We start from the raw sequence: 22,641 nt of genomic DNA, 5'->3' as shown, positions 1-22,641 counted from the left end.
GTCATTGAGCATCCCTGCCATTTCCAAGTTTCCTGTTACTGTTTCTCTGTCATGGCTAATTGACTAGTGATCACGTTAGTAGAAAATTGCTTATATTTTTTTTTTGGTCCTTAGTTGTAAATTCAGAAGAGAGGAGAAAAGAGAATATCATTTTTGGGGACAAAAGGATCCCAGAGAGGAGCAGAATATAAATACCTGAGTAGGGATAGAAGATATAGAATGTAGCATGAAAGATCTCAGGGAATTGTAGGGATGTTATGGACTAGTCGACTAGCCATGTACTTTTGAATGGATGCAAGACCTGGTGTACTAAAAAGTCTTTAAATGACAAGTTACAGACATTCATAAACAGATGCCTTAGGTACATCCTTCGCATAAAATGGCAAGCCTTTGGCACAAATGAGATTTGAAACAGAGCAGGACAAGAACCACTGTAGGGGTTATTTGTGGAAGAACTTTGTACATGCAAAAGGGTAGGGGTGGTGAGGCATGCATTCTCCCCTTCTTCTATTTCTGATAAGCCAGAAGCAAGCATCTAGGAACACACGCCATTTAAGATAAGCGGTGGTGCCATTGTAGCAAAAACAAGTAATAGATAAGGGTAGGGAAAAGGGCAGGAACACATAACAATCTTGTTTACCCAGATGTGCTAATCATGTAAACAAGGTCAAAGGACAAGTAGTACCAGATCTATAATCAATGGCCAAGTCATACTGTAACAAGTAATACATAACCCCCTGAAATTTCCAAACTGCAAAACAAGGTAGAGACATTGTATTTAAAGCTGCATAACAGCTAAGCAATTTGGACTTCACTGATGGACTTTGGTACCAGTGCCTCAGAAGCCTAGATGACTTCCCATTCCATCTGCAGCTGACTGGGGTCCCCAGCTTGTGGAAGGGACATAAGAAGCCGCTTTTCCTACCATGTTGTTCTTTTAGTTAAGGGGTACAGTTGAAATCTGTCAGGAAATAAACTGTTTGTGTTTGACAGATATTTGTGCAGTATGTTTTCTACTTAGAGAACCCAGTGTTGGACCTGAGAATTACTCTTGCCAGCAACAGCCACACTTTCAGAAAACCATCTTCCAGTATAGTCTGTCAAGCTCTGACATGGACCACGCAAGGAGAATACAAAAGAGGAAGACCTCAGGTAACATGGAGAAGATCTACTGAGAGTGAAGGACAACAACTAGGGTACTCCTGGAGTCAGTTAGAAGTTTTGTCTCGAGACAGAATGAAGTGGAGGTGACTTGTAGATGGCTTATGCTCCACTTGGGCTGTGTCTAAACCATACCTCTCTTTCGACAGAGAGATGTAGATTAGGCACATCGAAATTGCTAATGAAGTAAGGATTTAAATATCCTGTGTTTCATTAGCATAAACATGGCCGCCACTTTTTTTCAAAACGGAGCATTTTTTAAAAAAAACAGCAGTCTAGACAGGGATCTGTCAAAAAAAAACCCTTTTTTGAAAGATCCTGTAAACCTCACAGGATCTTTCGAAAAGGGATTATTTTTCGACAGCTCCCCGTCTAGACTGCTGGGTTTTTTTAAAAAGCTCCATTTCGAAAAAAAAGTGGTGGTCATGTTTATGCTAATGAAGCACAGGATATTTAAATCCCTGCTACATTAGCAATTTTGACGTGACTAATCTACATTTCTTTGTCGACAGAGAGGTGTAGTCTAGACGTACCCATGGGGTTCAAGGGTTTAGTAGCAGTAGTAGTTCACTAATAGATGTCAGATGTTCAGCAGAAGGGCCCTGTGGCAATGTGTGCTATCGCAATAAATATTGGAGGCTTAATGATTTCATTCCACTGACCTGTAGATATGAAAAAGTGTCTGATTATTTTCATGTACACTTCTGGAAATATGCAGTATGTGTTCTGTTTTGTTTTTATTTTTTTTAAATTTAATCCCTGTAAAACACTTTGCAAACTGCTTGTTAGAAATGTGTCAATTTGGGACTGATTCCTGGAGATTTCATGGTTGAACTGTTCTGAGGAGATGACACATCAGTTTCAGCAGTAACAGAAAAAATAATTGGGTTGTCCTGTTGATGCACCATACTGATGTTAGGATATTGGGTTCTCTTCCTCCTCCCCTGTTACTGCCCATTGGCAATTGATGGCAGTTCTTTTATCACCAGTTGACCTCAGAAACTTCACTATGCTTGTTAAAATCTACTCTTTTATGCTTTTAGCTTTCCAGTTATATTATTTTGACCTTTGTAAATGCTGAGACAGCAACAGTAGGAGGCAAAAATGAAAGCTGTTTTCCTCCTCCTCTCTCAGCTAATAGACTGCATTAACACTGTCAATTTCAGAGTTCCAACAGTAGTATGCTATTTAAAAAAATGAGTATTCTCTAATACTGGGTAAATATAACTTTTTAGTGCTAATTAATTCCAACTACTCTTATGAAAGGTAGAAATAAGAATGTTTCCATTTCCCATTAGTAAAACGGTTGAAGCTAGCATTTTGTATAACTCCATTTTTAGGTTATTTATCTACATTAGCCACATAATAAGACCATTAGGGTGTATCTAGACTACAGGGTTTTGTCAACAAAAGTGGACTTTTGTCGACAAAACTATACCTGCATCTACACTAATGCTGAGTTCTGTCGACATAACGTCGACAGAACTCAGCAGTTTTGTCGACGCTGGTAAACCTCATTTTACGAGGCATAACGCCTTTTGTCAACAGAGTTCTGTCGACAGAAGGTGTTATTGCATGTAGGGTTGTGTCTAGACTACAGGGTTTTGTCGACAAAGCAGCTTGCTTTGTCGACAGAACTGAATGTAATCTAGATGCTCTTTGTCGACAGAAGCTTTGTCGACAGTATCTGTCGACAAAACTTCTGTTGACAAAAGCCTGTAGTCTAGACATACCCTTAGAGAGATCCAAATACACAGTGTGAAGAACTTGAAGATGGTGGTGATATGGCAATTTGTCAATAGCCTAAGATGTTGCCATGTAAAACTCCTGGTTCATGAAAGGACACAAACCAAAACAGGCTGAAAGTCATAACTGTGTTTGAATTTCACCGAGCGCTTATATATAAAACCCCTTTAAATTCTGAAAATCATAAGATTTTGGATCCATCTGGAAGTAGACTGGGGTTTTTTTTCAGATGATATTTGTCAGAAAATCTGATCCCATCAACTTGGCCTCTTCCATGAGATTTTTGTCACTTTGGATTAAAAATCTGAGAGCACATCTCACAAGAATTTGACTCCGGTTAATATTTACACTAGACCTAATTTAACTCAGATCTGAATTGCAATCTATATGTATTCCAGACTGAACACAGCCTCCTGAGATGATTCCCCTTGAGAACAGAGGAAAGGTTCTCTCCCAATTTTCTTTATTAATGTGCTCTTTAAACTCAGCAACTCTGGGAAGGTAGTCTTGTTTGAACAAAGAAACCACAAGATGCCTAGAAAATCACTGGCATTCTTAAAACCTCAATTCAGCACCTTATTTTCACATTTAATGAAATGGGAGAGAGATAGGCATCTTAGAATGGGATTCACAAAAACCAACCCAGGGGAAGGGGCTCCTCACCTAAAATAGCCAATGAGAGGTGCCAATTTGGGGAGCACATTTTATTACATGTGAAAATCAAGGTGCTTAATTCAGGCTTTAAGAAATGCTGCAAAATGGAACTTTTTTCACAGACCCAGAAAATTAACATCTGAACCATTGAAATGCCAATACAGGCATTTCAGGTTACGTACAAGATAGGGACTGTAGGTTTGTTCTTAAGTTGAATCTGTATGTAAGTCGGAACTGGCGTCAAACGCTGCTGAAACTGATCAGTTTCAACCGCGGCTGAATCTGGATGCCAGTTCTGACTTACATACAGATTCAACTTAAGAAACCCAGGTGTCCCCAAGTCAGCTGCTGCTGAAACTGATCAGCGGCAACTCTGCCTCGGGCTTCCTATAGTCAGCTGCTGGTCAGTTTCAGCAGCAGCTGACTTGGGGACGCCTGGGTTTCTGGCTCCTCAGCGCTACTGGAACAACCCAGCAGCACCCCAGCTGCTCTGCCCCAGGCGTCCTGATTCAGCTGCTGCTGAAACTGACCAGCAGCGGCTGAATCAAGACGCCTGGGGTAGAGCAGCTGGGGTGCTGCCGGGTTGGTCCGGAGCGGCGCTGCGGGACCAACCCAGCAGCCCCCAGCTGCTCTACCCCAGGGGTAGGCAAGAAAAGCCTGGTCTGCTGGGGGGGGGGCACTAGCTGCACCCCCTCATCAGACCAGGGAGACGGGGTGGCAGGACCGCCCAAGTCCTCCATGGCTTTGCTCCATCTCCCTGGTCTGCTGACCTGGGAGACGCGGAGCAAAGCTGCAAAGCACGCGGGCAGCGGGACAGTTCAGGCGCGCTGCGGCTGTCCCACTGCTGGCATGCTCCGAGGCTTTGCTCCCCATGTCCCTGGTCTGCTGGTCGGGAGATGGGGAGCAAAGCCACGGAGCACATCTGCAGGGGGACAGCTCAAGCACGCCCGGGCTGTCCCGCTGCAGGCGTGCTCCGAGGCTTTGCTCCCCATCTCCCTGCAGACCAGGGAGACGGGGAGCAGCTTTTCTCGCCCCGGAGGACGGGGGCGGCGGACCGCGGCGCATCTCGGCGTCCCACCGCTCCCATCCTCCGGGACGAGAAAAGCCCCGTTCGTAACTGCGGATCCGACTTAAGTCGGATCCGCGTAACTCGGGGACTGCCTGTACTGATCCTTGGAGACCCAGTCTACCCCTTACTCCAATGATTCATGAAACCATTCACTGGCATCGTAGACTGCAGTAAGAATCAATTCAACTACAGGGTGAGCAAGTGCAGAATGGTGGTAGAATGTGTGTTTGGACATTTAAAGCCACAGTTTATTGACTAGGTTAGCTCTCAGCAAAAGGAACATTCCCACTCTTGCAGAAGCTTGCTTTGTACTCCAAAATATCTGTGAAAGTAAGGGGGGATTTTTATGCTGGAGGGTGAGGAAAGACAGAAGCATAGTGCCTAGACACTAATTATGAGCAACCAGACAAGGGCAGTAAGGAGAGCCCATTGAAGAGTACCACAAATCAGAGAGGCTTTGAAAAACAGCTTTGTGAATGGCCAGACAGTGATGACAGTCATGCATGTTGCTCTTAATGAGGTGCCCCATTTCTCAGGTGTGCTTGCTAGTAAACCCACCCCCATGCAACACAAGTAATAAAACAACTGTTCTTGAGAAATCATTCATTTTTATTTAGGAAACACAAGGAAGCAGAGAGAGAAAAGGAGTTCAGGGTGAGAGCCTGGGGGTGAGGGAAGTATATTACAAAGCAGTGAATTACAATTAACCTGTTCAGTGATCACAAAGGTATGAAAAAAATGACAATTGTTTGTTTTGGGTCACATACCTAAGATTGAAGTGTGAGGCTCCCCAGGATCCTCCCTCCCTCCCCCCCGCCCACTACCACATTCTAGGGTACCTGGGAGAGGAGGCTATAGAACTTGGTTAGGTGGGAATGTGAGTCAGACTGGGCCCAAGGGGGTGCTGGAAGTCTACCACAGTCTTCATCAGCTCCACCATGGTCCTCAAGAGGTTCTCCTGCGCTTTCACTTCACATTCCCTGTTCACTTTTCTGTCCCCATGCTCTGCTGATCTCCCCTCAGCAGAGTTTTCCTCCACTCACTTAATCACACCATGTCCAAATGGTCAGATTGTATTAGCTCATTGAACAGGTCATCCTCCTACATTTCTGCCTTCATATCTGTGATAGATGAACAGCTGGAAGACCCAGAGGAGTGTGCAGCAGGCTCACTGTAGCACCCGCTATAACAAAAATGAAGGGCAGACTTTACAAGAGTTTCCTTGTAGAGCACAGAACCTAATATCTTAGCATAAAGGGACATCTTTCTAAGAAAATAGGCATATATTATGTATAAGGCCAAACTTATGCTTTTTAAGCACCTATATGCTTCAGGTACTTCACAGAGATCTTAAGGAAGTAGCTGGACTCAGTTTGGTGGCATGATGATAATGGACAGGTCATGGCTCACTTTTTTACTTCCACTTTGAAAGCATGTGTTACACAGTGCTTGCAAACAGTATCTCCTGCAGGTAGGCAAGCATCTGCATTTGCAAAGGGAGGCCATGCTGGTATAGCAGCAGGAAAAGGCAGGGGCTCATGTGGTTATCATGTGTTCAGCCCCCCTGTTTGCCAAGACAGTGCAACTCTCCATTCACACAAGCGTCTGAGGGCAGGAACGGGGAGAAGGCCCAGGCATGGCTGCAGGGCAGGGTCTCAAACCATGGTTTGTTGGAGATGATCAAATGAAGGTGTAGTGCTGTGTTATCAGTTACATAGCTTCACTGGCTTCATCCAGATCGCCATGTGAAATATCAGTCTCCTCTGAATCTCACAGAGTAATAGGGAATGAAGGCTGACTGAATGTGGCCAGAAACCTGGACCTTATGCTGCAATATTTTATGCTGCAATGATGCCAGATTACTTACTGCTGGTTTGGTATGGAAAGGTGGCCTGCCATGAAGTACAGAATAAGGCAGGCCTCCCTGGAAACCTTGTGAGAAGGATGAAAGAGTACCTCTATGAGCTCTTCATGGAGATATGCAGGGAAGATATTCACTCTGTCTCCAGACATTTTAACAAACTGTAACGGGAGTCCTCATTATGTAGGCAGAATGGCCACCACAGATCACACCCAATAATCTTAACCCACATGTCGCATGATTAAGAATGTGAAATCACCAGAAGTGACCTCCTTGCCTTGAGGGTGCAAAAGCGAGATGTCGTCAGGTGGGAGGATTCTCTCCAAAGTTATAAAAAGGTCTTGGCTGTTGGTGAGATCAGATGCTCCCCTCACGTGCTGACCTTTCTCCTCTTTCACACTGCTGCCCAAAACGATTGCCTGAAGAGTCTCTTGGGAGGAATCCACAGACTGGCTTAGGAAACTGATCAGATCCCTTCCTCCCTCAGAACCCCACACAGTTATTCATAGAAGTGGCATGTTTGTGGCCCTGACCCAGACCATCTGTTTGTCTCCGATTTCTTCTGGTATGCCTGCCTGAGCTCCTGTATTTTCATGAAGCACTGCTGGGCATCCCTTGCGTAGCCTTTTCTCACCATGCCATGTGTGATTTTGGCACAGATATCAGCATTTCTTTTGCTGCTTTGCAGTTCTGCCTGAATAGATTCCTTTCCCCACACAGCAGCGAAGTCCAGGATCTCCCACATGCTCCATGCTGGAGCTTCATGGTTAGGTTAGATACCTGGGCATTCATGGTCAGGTTAGATGCCTGTTCTGAGTTCTGCTCACCACTTTGGCCACATGGGAAATGAAATTCAAATTTTCCCGGTGCTTTTCCTATGCACCTGGAGGGCAGCAAAGTTGAAAGTCGTGGCCAGAGTGGTCACATTGGGGCACTGTGGGGTAACTCCCAGAGGTCAAGAACGTTGACTTTCATAGTGCTGCCTCTGCACTAGCCTGAAGCTGAGCATGGAAAGGCTGAATTTATCATTACTCCTTGGGAAAAGCAGAAGTACTGAATTTGGACACATCTCACGTACTAGACGTATTAAGAAATATTTAACATACAAAGTAGTGGAAAACTAATCAATTATTTTTAATCAATACAATAATCACTTATTGTATGCTGTTAAAGTATGTATACAGATATTTATTAACAAGTCTCAGTCTTAAAAGTTTATCCCACCATTTTATCTGAGTAAAAGAAATCAAATTTTATTTCAAATTGTTCAATCACCTATACTTCTGATGTAGTGTTAATGGACAGTTGTAGCCCATTAGCTGAAGAAAAGTGTAGTATGTTTCAGTCTACCCACTCTTTATCCTGAAGACTACATTAAATTTAAAGTTCTTGGTTATCTTGATTTTTTCCTGTTCAAATATTTTTTACCTCTAATATGGAACAAAAAAGTTGGACATAATAGTAAATTCCAATTTCAATGGACAAAAGAACAAATACTGATCCAGCCAATGCTTAAAATTTTGGAATAAATATACATTACTGCACTATTCTAGATCCAGTTTCACAATGATTTCCAGAAAATCAGTGATGTGAATATAATGATTGTTCCTTTTAATATGATAATTATTCTTAAAAAGATAGCTGCCGATTTATCTAGGACAGGATTAAAACCAAACCTTGCTACAGAACTAGAAGCAGTCTTTCTACCTCAGTACCAATGCACTCTAAAATTCTGGGGAGGTTAATGCAGAGGAATGCTTCAAACCAATATGATTGCTTAAAATATGGAAACCAGTTAAATTTCTCTGAATATAAACCAGGGATAAAATGCTTTAAGTAATGTATCAAGTCTCGTAGGATATTTGAAGCATATCATAAATCAAGTGAATCTAGATTAAAGTGTTATGACTGATAATGTCATGTGTTCAATGGTCCTTCATGATGCATGCTTTGTCATACTCTACAAGTTGTGCATAATTCATTTTATTTGTTGATTTTTATATCACATGTTTATTAATAACACATAATGGATGTTTCACAATGTCTGGAGTTTTGCTGTGCGTCACTTATTTTATTACATGTAAATGATAAACATGCAAATATCAGTTTTCTGATGAAAGGTTAAAGAACAGCTGCAATGATTACATCAGAAGCAGCAATCAACAGTCCTCTACTTATGGAAGCAATAGAACATATGGAATGGGCTTTTATCATTAGCTAGTGAAGTACAGAAAAGTCTATCAACATTTATAACAGCGTACAAATACTTTAATGATTATAATAATTGTATAAATTCAGGAGAAGGTAATTTAATTTCTTAGGGTATGTCTACACTACCCCACTAGTTCGAACTAGGGGGGTAATGTAGGCATACCGCACTTGCAAATGAAGCCCGGGATTTGAATTTCCCGGGCTTCATTTGCATAAGCGGGGAGCCGCCATTTTTAAAGCCCCACTCGTTCGAACCCCGTGCAGCGCAGCTACACGGGGCTCGAACTAGATAGTTCGAACTAGGATTCCTATTCCTATTCCTATTCCTATTCGTGGAGGTGTACCGGTAATTCGGAATAGGAATCCTAGTTTGAACTACCTAGTTCGAGCCCCGTGTAGCCGCGCTGCACGGGGTTCGAACCAGCGGGGCTTTAAAAATGGCGGCTCCCCGCTTATGCAAATGAAGCCCGGGAAATTCAAATCCCGGGCTTCATTTGCAAGTGCGGTATGCCTACATTACCCTCCTAGTTCGAACTAGGAGGGTAGTGTAGACATACCCTTAGGGTGTGAGACTTTGGCTGTAATCAGCTTGACTGAAAAATGCTATATTATACATGAACTGAATTTATTTGAATGGTGCTAGTACTAGATGCTTCAAATACTGAGTGCAGGAAATTGAAATCCCTCTCTCCTTAAAGCAAGGAGGTGACTCTCCTGTATGATTTACTAGTTTTCATTGATCAAAATGTACATGGTGCACTTGCTGAAGACTGCCTAGTGTGCATAAAATCCAATGTGGCAGTTTAGAATTATCGGATGCCTGCCAGTGCCTGAAATGGAGATGCATTTATTTTGCACGCAGAAGTATGGGTGGGACTTTCCTTGGCAAAACTTAACTCTTTTACTCTTCAGATAATCAGCTGGTAAAAGAATTGTCACCAGTGAAGTATGTAACATCTGATGAGAGATGGCTAGAACCTAATGAATACAATCCCATCAAAACTTACTCTGGCTCCATCTGGTGAGTGGGAGAAACTGTTACTCAAGCAGCTGATTTGGCACAGAGTGAAGAGGGAGAACATGTGTTTTCAGCTTTTAAAACCCAGGGAAACTGTAGCACCACAATGCATTTAAATGTAAATTTACCAAATCATGTCAGAATAAACAAACAAACAAACAAAAAAACCCACACCATCACTTTGTACCTTCAAGGCACTCTGAAACTTCAATTCTCACAATGTCCAATGAGATATTCATCTTAAGGCTACATCTACACTACAGCAGGAATTGACATTTTGACATTGATTCATGGCAATCAATTTAGCAGGTCTTGTGAAGACTCGCTAAATCAACCACTGATCACTTTCCAGTCTATCCTCTTACTTTGCTTCGGTAGAGAAGAGTAAGGGAAATTGACAGGGGAGTTTCTCCCATCGACTGCCTATAGTGTAGACCCTGTGGTCATGGGCGGTGAGTTGTATGGGTTCACGGTGCCCATGCTACGCCAATATTTGGAGCTGGGTCTCTCCGGCCCTGCTTGGAGTGGGCCCTACCCCCCCCCGGGTCCTCCCACCCCGGCCCCAGAGCGTCTCTCCCCCGGCCCCGGCCCATCCTTGCCATGCGCAACCTTCACTCAGCTCCCCCTTGCCGGCTGTTGCTGCCATGCATGGCGAGCTCAAACAGGTGGGCCGGGAGACACCCAGGCATGACGTAACAGGATTTTAAAACTGCTGGGCACTGCATTGCGCCACGCGGCTGAGTTGCGGGTTCGGAGTCTGGGGATAGAGTGCAGACTCCAGCCCTGCAAAGGGGAAGGGCTGGAGAAGGAAGTGCTGGGAGAAGGCTTGAAAGAAGGAAAGGGCATGCGGACGATGGGGATGGAGCAAGTCACGTGTGAGGGCACAGCGGGACATGAGGGTAATGGGGGCAGAGAGTGGTGAGGGGTGGACATCAGGGGAAAAGATGGCAAAGGGGCAGGAGCAGTAAGGGAAGGGGGAGGCACCAGGAGGGTGCAGGGCTAAGGGAAGGTGCAGGTGCCAGAGGGTTCTGGGGATGAAGCAGAAGGGCAAACACCTACAGGGGAGGGACCAGCACCAGAGGAGAGAGGCCAGGCAGGTGTGTAGAGGGAGGTGTTAGAAGAGGGGATGAGGAGGGGTAGCTCACATGATCAGAGTGGGGCTATTGGAGGAGTGGGCACAGGGGGCAGAGAAGGCCTGGTGGAGGGGGGCAGGTCTCAGGAAGGCTGAGGGCAGTGAGAAGGGCAGGAGTCAGAACAGCAGAGGAAGGGGAGGGATTGGGGGGCAGCAGGCACCAGGGAGGCTGATGGAACAAGGAGAGGAGACATGGCAGCAGAAAGAAAAGGTAAAGGTTTAAAAATATTTATTAATAACTTGGGTGCCACATTTGCACATCCAAACAAGCCACATGAACTCAGTACTGGAGCACAATACAATATTAATTTTGCTCATGGGAGGAAACTCTTAGCCTATGTCCACACTGGTGGTTTCTTGCACAAGAGCATCTTGTGCTAGAGTTCTTGTGCAAGAAGTCTTGCACAAGAACACGTCCACACTGCCATGTGTGAGCTGTGCTTTTGCACAAGAGCATCCATGGCAGTGTGGACGCTCTCTTGCCCAAGAAAGCTCCAATGGCCATTTTAGCCATATGGGTTTCTTGCGCAAGAAATCCCCGCCGAGCATCCACACTTCCCTCTTGCACAAGAGCTTACACCTGTTCGAAAAGAGCGTAGTTCTTGCACAAGACGCCGTCTCTTACCACTCTGTACTGTAAATTTCCTTGCGCAAGAGCAGGCGGGCAGTGTGGATGCTCTGTAGGTTCTTGCACAAGAATGGCTGTATTTGCACAAAGAAGCCACAAGTGTAGACATATGCGTACAGGGAACACTTCCCCCAGCCTCTCTGCCCCCGAGTTAATGTCACACACATTGGGTTAATGCAACTGCAGGATAGTTGCATGACGGGGGTTTGGTGGGGACCAAACTAATCCCTGTTGGTAGGAGAATGGTGGGAAAAGTCCTTCAAGAGGGGTGACGACACCTTTTACTTCATCTTGCCCCGAGCGTGTTACCTCCAGAGGCCTGGCTAACGGAGGAGGACGGCCAGGCGTGTGGCTAATGGGGGTCAGGGTGCATGGCTAACTGGGGTCAGGGGGTGCGGCTAATGGGACACCACCAAAAATTATACAAACCTGCCACCCATGCCTGTCGTAACTAGACCTAAGGTACATTGACTCCAGCTACATTATTCATATAACTAGAGTTGAGTACCTTTGGTCAGCTTTCCGTGATAATGTCAACATAAGCTAAGTACTGTTCTCCTCATTTTATAGACAAGAAGACAGATATAGTGAGATTCAAGGCCATATCGTGAAGCCCTACTTTACACTGGTAATTCATGTAAGTAGTCCCAATAAAGCCTATAAGATAACTCCTGCTAATTAATGTGAGGTAGGGGATCAATTTGGCACTAAATAGGAAAAACAAAAATTCTACACTACACCAAATGTAGTATCCTTGTGATAATAAAAGATTGCAATATATTCTGGAACAATATTTCAGAGTCTGTTGGATCACTACATATTACATTTTGGATCAAGTTTTTCTGAGGTGTGTGTGTAGTCAGTATGTTTGATGATGGTGTTTTCACACTCTCTTTTTGTGGATTCTGGAGTGACTCTGATGTCCAAAGTGTAGTGTGTATACTCATGAGAATATTGAGAAGTCAAAGTAATCGGTGAGCATCATGACAGCTATAGTAGTAGTATGAAGCTTTCCCCTGGAAGCTAACAACTGATTATTTCTATCATCTCCATAGCTCCATAGGCTTTCAAAGCTCTGAGTGTTGTGTGCTGCCATGCTGATGTATTTAATGCAATCCTCTTAAAATCATCCAGTTTTATTAAATCAAAATGTATGATATTCTTGATACTGTCATGGTAATACTTTTCAAGCTTTGATTCCAGTACCCTAGTGCCAACTGTCCATATTTTTTTTTCTGAGGTGGGAAGGGGGTGATGTTCAGGAATCCAAATGATCTGTCTAACCCTACAACATTGTGCTTTATCAGGATAGCCTTGATGCTTATGGCCTTGATCTTAACTTTTTGGAGAGCCTCTAGGTTGACAATTTTGTCAAAATTGTATGCAGAGATTGCATATGGAAAGCTTCTGGCTTGTTGATATAAGATAGAGGCTCATTTTGTCCCCAGCCATAGAGGAGAGATATAAGTAAAAAGTAATATAAAGTTTTGTATTTCTTGAGATGGTTATGTTGTGGAATTCAGAACTTTGTTGCATAACTTTCTTAGGGTATGTCTACACTACAGCACTAATTCGAACTAACTTAATTAGAATTAATTCGAACTAAGCTAATTTGAACTAGTGCATCTAGACCTAAAAACTAGTTCAAGTTAGCATTTTGCTAATTCGAACTAGCATGTCCACATTGAGTGGACCCTGAACCGAGGTTAAGGATGGCCGGAAGCAGTGCCGGCAGGGCATCAGATTAGGACTTAGAGCGTGGAGCTGCTGTCTCAGGCTAGCCGAGGGCTGTGCTTAAAGGGACCCAACCCCCACCCCGGACAGACAGTTTTCAGGGTTCCCCACTTGCTTGTCTAACTCGATGAGGGACAGCAAAGCAGTCCTGTCTTGGAGTGCCCTGAATGCCCACACTCGGCATATCACAGCACTCGGCTATCAGCCCGGCTGCACTTGCCTCAGGCTGCCATCCGGGGGGGGTCAATTGGGGGGCTGCAGGAGAGCTTCCACCCCAAGGAGCCCACAGAGCCATCCCAGTCCTCCCCATCAGGGGCTTGTACCCCATTCCTCCCTCACCTCCTTCCACTTATCCCTCCCTAGCCCCCCTTCCTGATGTACATAATAAAGTACATGTGTGTTCAAAAATACAAACTCTCTTTATTTAACAAAACTCGGGGAGACTGGGAAAAGGAGGTGGGGAAGTATCAAACTATGGTACGCCATATCTTCAGTACTGTGTACAGATGTGATCTCCTCACCCCAGAAAAGATATTTTGGCCTTGGAAAAGGTTCAGAAAAGGGCAACTAAAATGATCAGGGGTTTGGAACAGGTCCCATATGAAGAGAGGCTAAAGAGACTGCGACTTTTCAGCTTAGAAAAGAGGAGACTGAGGGGGGATATGATAGAGGTCTATAAAAGCATGAGTGTTGTGGAGAGGGTAAATAAAGAAAAGTTCTTCATTAGTTCCCATAATAGAAAGACTAGAGGAATGAATGAAATGAATAGCTGGCAGACTTCAAACTAATAACAGAAAGTTCTTCTTCACAAAGCAAATAGTAAACCTGTGGAACTCCTTGATGCAGGAGGCTGTGAAGGCTAGAACTATAACAGAGTTTAAAGAAAAGTTAGATAAATTCATGGAGGTTGGGTCCATTGAGTGCTATTAGCCAGAGGGTAGAAATGGTGTCCTTGGCCTCTGTTTGTGGAAGGCTGGAGATGGATGGCACGAGACAAATGGCTTGGTTATTGTCTTCAGTCCATCCCCTCCAGCGTATCTAGTGTGGGCCACTGTCGGCAGACAGGCTACTGGGCTAGATGGACCTTTGGTCTGACCCAGTACGGCCATTCTTATGTTCTTATGTTCTAAGCTCAGGGCTCAGGGTTGGGGGTCTCACTGGACCACCCTGATTTTCATGCAAACCTGCTCCTGGGTGGTCAGGCTGGCAGCTATCCTATCCTAGACGGCCACTTTCCTGTGCCTAGTGCGGACGTCGTGGATGAGGTCCACGATCTCCGCACTAGACCAGATGAGCGCCCGCCTCTTGCGGCCCCGGGCTGGCTCCTGGGAGCTGCCAGCCTGGTCCTAGGAAGAGGCAGAGGGCTGGGTGGCATCGGGTGGCTGACTCGTGCCGTGCCATGCCAGGTGCAGGGTCTGCTTGCTGGGTGCTGGCAGGCTTGCACCTGGCACGGGCACTGTAGCCAGACCATGCCCCTTTAAGGGCTCCAGGGCCGGGAGGGGGGCGGAAGAGTTGCCCTGGTGGTGCCCAGAGTGGCCACCAGGGAAAGCTGGGGAGGGCTAGCCTCCCACTAGTTCGAATTAAGTGGCCACACAGCCCTTAATTCGAACTACTTAATTCAAACTAGGCATTAGTCCTCGTAGAATGAGGTTTACCTAGTTCAAATTAAGCTCTCCACTAGTTTGAATTAAGTTCGAACTAGAGCTTTGTATGTTGTGGCCAGACAGACTATAACCCCATATCATCCATCTTATTTGCCTCTCTGAAGCACAGGGCAGAGAAGGAGCAATAATATCAGCATAGTCTATGCTGGCTCATCTGATCCTGAGAAGCTGAAACACAGATATGTGGATAGAGAGCAGCTAAGTCAATAAGCTGGCCTCGAGGCTGCGGCTGGCACCTATGTTGATTCGAACACACAGTCCCAGGAAGAGGAATTTCCCACTGAGAAAACAATGTCCAGTACTTCAAAATTTAATCATCTCAAATCTCTCTTACAAGTGTAAATTAAGTTCACAACTCCCTTGTAAGAACTGGTCTCACAGCAGACAGACCAGCATCAATTGGCATGACAGATAAGAAAGAGAAATATGTGACCCCATGATTATAAAAGATGGGCCCAGCACACACTCACTTTGAGTGTCATTCTACCCTCTACCTGCTGGTCGGGTTAGGTGTTTGACCTCCCGAGGTTCTATGGGGACGCCCACCTCGTATTTTCGTCTTTCCTAGGAATTGAGGGACCGGCCCTGGCCTGACATGCTGGAGTCGAGAGGCACAGAAGGGGGTAAAAATGGTACCTGGATGTGGTCCTCTGTCTTAAGTGTACACATAGCAAGAGTAAGCTGTTACTTGGTACCATTATTTCTATTTTTCTATCTTTATCTTCTTTATAAGCATTTTAAGACCTATATTTTGCTAATAGTTAAGAAATAGAACAATAGCCATTGCAACCATATGATTTATAAGCTTCCTCAATAAACCTGTAACTGTTTAAGCTTTAACCTGCCTCCTTCAGTTGCTGTAACAGAACCAAGCACAATTTAAAAGAACTTCAGCCGGTCATAAAGGGACAGTTATAGGAAGAGCTTGGGTGTTTGGATCTGTGTCACTCCCAGGTGACAGGACCCACTGGGGCATCTTTCAGTCTTTCCTCAAGGCTGCCCGCTGCGAAGGAATTATGAAATTCTAGCAGCTGAAATCTAAGATGTAATAAGCTCTTCCTATATAACGGGGCGTCTGTTGGCCTGCTGGCCACCCTCTGCGATGGGACCCCGGTCCTAGCAGTAAAGGCACGGACGTTAAACCTTTTCTCGGAAACATACACACACACACTGCCCTGACCGTCGGCTGACATATGTGTAGCGCCTATTAAAGTTAATTCGAACTAACGTCTGTTAGTTCGATTTAACTTTGTATTGTAGACAGTCCCTTTGTGACTAAGAAGTTCTTTTGTATCATATTTGTGATAGAACTACAAGGTAGGACTATGCAGCACTTTAAAGACTAACAAGATGGTTTATTAGGTGATGAGCTTTCATGGGCCAGACCCACTTCCTCAGATCTAATTGTGGAAGAAAATTGGCATGACCATATATACCAAAGGGATACAATAAAAAAAATGAACACATATATTTGTATCCTTTTGGAATATATGGTCATGCCAATTTTCTTCCACAATTTGATCTGAGGAAGTGGGTCTGGCCTATGAAACTCATCACCTAATAAACCATCTTGTTAGTCTTTAAAGTGCTGCATAGTCCTGTCTTTTGTTTTAGCCAGACCAGACTAACATGGCTACATTTCTATTACTATACTACAAGGTACTTTTCTATACCTGTAAAGTGTCTTAGAAAGCATCCTACTCTTGTAAACAAAATTCCCTGACTCAGACAAAATGTCAGAGCAAAAAAGACAAACTGTGACTACTAAAATGGTGTCCTGCAATATATGAATGCAATGTTGCAAGAGTGCATCATCCTGGAATGCTTATGAAAATATGATATGCATCATGATGCTATTACAATACAAAAAAACTAAACACACGTATTTTATTAGCAAGATGCTATATAGATTTGGAAACTTTTATCAAGGAGAATCCAAAGATGTTAATCAAGGGATTTTAGATTTGACTCCTTACATTATCACATGGTGAGCACAATTAGACAGACTGAAATGAACTTATACACGTGACGTTATCAAGAAGAAAAAAAAGATCTCAGAGAAACCATAGAGGTGAAAACCCATTACAATTAATATATGCTTATATTGAAATTTAAGATATTTCTTATCATATTTATGGCTTCATCCTTCTCTCATTACATTTGTACACATTTTTACAAGGATGTATTATCCTTACGTGACCATTTTAAAGTACTTAATGGTGATCTATATCTTGCCTTGCATATTAATAAATTAGTTTGTTTCTTTTTCATAGTAGAAATATTAATAAAAATACCAGTTCTTTATCTTCACACAGCATGGTTCCCCCAATAAAGAATTCTTTTGATCTGTACTTCATATCAGTAGCCTAAATTATTCATACTGAAAAAGTCATTGAAGAGATCAGTACTGGTATATCACACTTTTCCACATACATCCAGCATAATTTCTATGTGAGATACCTCTTGGGAGCCAAGAAATGATTTTACTGATACAGTATGATGTGCAAGAAACAGATGAATGGGCCTTTTAAAAATGTAATCAGAATAGATGGCCTGGAATGCCTCATATTTACTATTTCCACCTCTAACTCATTTTTATGGATATTTTTATGCTTAATGTATGAACATTTTCTAGATACTAAGTATGTAGCATATTTGTGACAGGCTCCTGTAAGTATAAAATATATTCACACTTACAGTGCAAATGAAAATATTAAATCTCTCCTAAAATACATTGAAACGTATATAATATTATAGTAAATAATATGCATCCATAGCCAACCTGTTAATTAGTTAGGGGTAACTTTAAAGTTATATTATAAAAATGATATGTTTTACAAGTTATTTTCAGATGGTGACTCTGATTGTGGATTGCACTAGTGGAATATACAGTATGTCTCAGAAGATGGTGTTGCACATATGGCTTTGTAGTCCTGGGCCAGCTATGCACTGGCTGCTCTGCTGTGAAACTGCTGTGTCTGAAGGCTGTTTTAACTTGTGTTGTCTATTCAATGTTACAGGTCAAGATTTTCAGACCTTTGGGAAAAACTTGGCAGGCCTTCTTTCCTTTCCCTTACCTCTAACCAGGAGACACATGGCATCAGAGCTGTTAAATAAGTTCTTGAAAATCAGAGTTTACCCTAAATAAGATAATCCTCCTATGGCCTACTGAAACATCTTTAGTAGTTGAGTATGTACTTCTTTATAGCCTGTGACTGAAAATACATGCAGAATTTAGATGTCACATCTTCAAATCTGATTCTGGAGTTCCTGAATCAGAGTCATAAGATTATGATATTCAGCAATGATTAAAACTATATGTATGTGATGACAAGACCCAGAAAGGAAACACCATGTCTTTTGGTTCAATTGCATCATTTTACCTAGCCCAAACATTTAAACTTTCACTAATTTTAGCTTACAGTGAAATATAAAAAGTGTTAGGGACCTCTATTCTCCTATGGCATGTGACACTGCACCCCCATTTTAATGGAAGGTGTTTTTGCATAGGAATATGCTCAACTCAAATACGCTTTATGAAAAATGCAGCATGTAACCTCTCATTGAAAAGCTTGTAATCCACTAAGTGTGTATATTTATTTGTGTTTACTTTGGGACTTTGGGGGACTGTACCTACCCGGTAGGAGGGGGCTGAGCCCCTTGACAGGGGCGTACCCCCTGACAGGCTGCCTAGCTTGCGAGAAAAGATAATTAAAACTACTGTTAGAGTAAGGAATTACATGTAAAAAGTTTCTTAGAGTATTAGCTAGAGTGTTTTGTTTTACTTTAGCTTAGTAACTTACTTCGATCTTCTGTCATCACTTGCAAGCACTTAAATCCTACTTTTTGTATTTAATAAAATCACTTTTATTAACCAAACCAAGTTTAAATAATTATCTCAGGGGACACAACAGCTGTGCATATATCTTTCATTGATAAAAGGGAGTTTACTCTGTGTACATCTTTTATACAGAATAGGAGAGATTTATCTGGGGTTCTAATTCCATTGGGCTCTGCATCAGGGTCCTGCATCAAGTCCCAGAGCTGAGCTGTTCTCAGTGTCAGTGCAACTGTGCTGGGAGCCTGTTACCCTAACTCTGTGTCTCTACTGGGGAGCCAGACCTTCTGGCTCAGCAGCACAGGGTGGTGGGGCAACCCAGAGAGCAGGTAGATGAGTTCAATGGTATGATCAGCCAATCAAGTGGCAGTCTTAAAAGGATCTCTATGACGTAACCTGTCACACTTTGAACAACATAACTGCACATATCTAAACGGTCATAAATTAGTTGTGTTTCTTCAATAGAAAGCTTACTTAACTATACAGGAGTCTTTGAAATTTAGGTGAAGCTGGGAAAGTCATTTTTTCACTCTGTCCCTTAACACCAAAGCAAGTGGAACAGATACTTTAACCCAGAAAGTGGTTCCTTTCATAGAAAAGAAGAAAAATATTTCTAGCCACAAGGGCAAGCATATTTTCATCCAGGTTATCAATCATTCTTATATTCACTACTTTTGCCCACATATTCTGGATTCTATTTGTCTGGATTAGTTTTATGGATCTGTCACCTCAGCTGTGGTAACTAATTATGTTCTAGAGGTGCGTAATTATATTCTTAGTAATTGAACAGATACGTTTTCTTGAGCAGATTCTAGGTGAGAATGATAATGCAAAAATCTGTACAGCAACAATGCACACGATATTTTTGAAGCTCATATCTTTGTTCTTGTGACTTAGCATTTGACTCAGTCACATGGTCCTTCCTTCATAATTGATTTTTATTTAATCTCTCCAACTCAACTCAAACCAAAGTCTGATGTTAAAGTCTTTGTCATCTTTGGCCTGCTACTAAGAGAATTTTGTAAGAGCTCACTTTTCATTAGACACCAATGTTAGCATACTTGAAAATCATATCATTATTGGTACTGACAATGCAGATACAGGGCTCAACTGTCATGCAGTAAAAAGTCTAGAAGCAAGTGGCTTACTGGAACCAAAAATATTTCTCAACTTAGTGTTGTGTTGACAGGGAACGGATCATTGAAAGTAGAGAGACAAGGCGAGTGAAGTAATATCAAGAGAGCTCTTATTCAGCTTTGTGGACTCACAAGCTTGTCTCTCACTAACAGAGGTTGGTCAAATAAAAAGATATTGCCTCATCCACATTTGCTCTAATATCCTGAGACTGACATGGCTACAACTCCACTACATACATCACTGAAGCTAGTTAGGAAAGAAAGAGATTTTTAGAACCAAATTCAATCCTGGCATTAGAATGGACTCTGTAGGGTAAACTGAGGCAGTCCATGGTATTTCACTAAGAACCCCTATTCAGTCCTAAAATTTGAGACAGGCCTGTAACTTAACAGAATGGACAGTTAGCCTGAGTAAAGGGACCTTGGGTAGGCACAGTCACCCTGGCAACTGCATTCTAAGGGGCCACACCAACTGATACCAAAACAACCTTGCTAATATGTTTTGCATTAATCCTAGATAATGGGCCCATAAACTCATGGATCACATCAGCGCAAGGCACCAGTAACCCCTTCATAAATGCATCATAATTTAACTAGACAAAAGTTACCATTTAATTGTCTGTTTGTTGATGTTGGCTTATTTAGCTTGTTAAGGAAACTACTCATATTAGAGATATGGAATTTGTTTGGCAATGGGTGGAGATTCTGAGTAACCTTCATAGTTTATTGACTTACATGTTCATTTTGTCTTGCTTCTGGAACCTATTGAATTGCTTCCCCTCCGTCCATCAGCCCCCTATATAATGTATTGTAATGTTTTGTTTAACCAGTTTTAGCCAGTTTACCCCTGGTAGCACTCCACCAGCAGCTGTGTGTAATAAATCCTCTTGTCTGTGTTCACCGCATCCAGAGTGTCCAGACTTATTCTCAACAGATTCAATGAACTTAAGCCTATTTATACCCGGTCTGACTTTTCATTTTTATCTCCTATATCTACCCAGTTTAACTCTGATCATTCTGCATTTTCAATGATCTAGTAATAACTGATGAAACAAAAGAGGCCTTAAAACATCAAATGATCAATAAGTACTTGAAGCCTTGAGGGATTTGGCGTAAATGGTATAAACATCGAATATTTCATCCCTGCAGTATAAAAGATATTTTGAAAAAAAGGTACCTCTACTTCTCTTTCAATTACTGTTTTATAAGGACAAAAAATATCCTGCTATTCTTATAAACCTTGCATGTTGTTTAATGTGAATTTAAATACCATGACAAAAGATGTCCCTATGAAGCAGATTCCTTCATGCTTTATCATGTTGAGCATTACCTTAACTGTGCATTGAGCTATGAAATTCTGTATCCCACAAAAGGTGGAGAGGACTTATTATTTCTCCATACATTCTGTACAGCTTAGTTAATTATGATTATGATGATCTAGTCCTAATTATTACATTGGATTTAATAAGAAACTTAACATTATTTTCTAATGTCAGCTGGGGGTTACTTGGACAGCCAGATATATCAACTATTCAAGACACATTATAATAAATGTTATTATATAGTACTAGTAATGATCACATTTCTACAGCATCTTTCATTTGAAGGTCTCAAAGAGCTTTACAAACATTAATAAATTAATCCTCTAAGTGTTCTTGTGGGGCAAGTATTATTATCTGTTACATACAGGACAATATGGCTATATTAGTATATATCAGAGAAAAGCAACTCAGAATTGGATAGATGACAAAGTTAGTGATTCTGCCAGGATAAGCTCAATAAATGGTAACCCTGAAATACATGCCACATAGTAACTGGTATATATAGTAAAACTGCTCCAGGCTCACTTATTCTTCACCCATTCTTCCTCTTTTCTGTAACTCCATTATGGGAAAGTTTCCTCAATTTTTTTTAACTCTTCTAGCAAGTATCTATCACCAAGCACCCTGATAGCAACACACAGACTGTAATTATAATTCTGGGCCATCATGTAACAGTCTAAGGGCTCTTGTGCTGTTCTTTATCTATCACCTACTTTTCCAGATTTGTTCCCTCATTATCTTTAACTCTGGACTTCTTAGAAATCTCAGACTGAACTATTGACCAAAAAGTTGTAGCTGAATAAGACAAATTTGTGATTAGGGCTGCAAGGTTCTGATACAAAGGTTTCAGTTGGATGCTTTAGGAATATTATCAACAAAAAACCCTCAATAGTTACTTTTTAAAATAACTTCAAAGATCACCTGGGACCAAACAACCAAGCACTGCCATAAGCATCCATAATTTTTAAAGAAATATTGCTGCAGCCATAATATATAATTAATAGGATGGACAATGAGATACTGAGGTTTTTCTATGTCCATGAAGGTCTAGAAGTCTGTACTTATAAAAATGGACAGTGAAAAAATGGACAAAATTAATTATCTGATAAGCAGAGAGATCTCCACCCCTTGTACCTCTAGACTTTTCACAGAGCTGAATGCTATTAGGACATTATCTTCATCCTGCACCCAGTGTGTATCATGCAGGGACTGTCTTTTTATTATGTGTCTGAACAGTGCCTAATCAGGGCCCTGAGGCACTACCACTATACAAATATTAATTATTAAAGCGCAAGCAGAGACTGTGTCATTTTCTTTTTATTAACCTTCTCAACTCTCTGAAAAGTACTACAGTTCCCATTATTTCTGTGATACTCTGTATTTATTCTTCTTAAAGAATTTTAAGAATAAAATTAATGATCATGAATATTAGTAACCACTGATTTTTTTTCCCTCTCAGCAAAGTGC

General features: G+C 42.2%; 1 protein-coding gene across 2 annotated transcripts in view; it reads right to left on the bottom strand.

Annotated features, from left to right (window-relative positions):
• CSMD3 (CUB and Sushi multiple domains 3) overlaps positions 1-22,641 on the bottom strand; it is a 1,180,750-nt gene that overhangs the window by 610,567 nt on the left and 547,542 nt on the right. The window lies entirely within an intron of this gene.

This window comes from Pelodiscus sinensis, chromosome 2 (genome assembly GCF_052426305.1).
Source record: "Pelodiscus sinensis isolate ZL-2025 chromosome 2, ASM5242630v1, whole genome shotgun sequence".
Taxonomy (NCBI): Eukaryota; Metazoa; Chordata; order Testudines; family Trionychidae; genus Pelodiscus; species Pelodiscus sinensis.
Note: the sequence above shows the minus strand (reverse complement) of the source record. Positions and strands in the feature narration are given on the sequence as shown.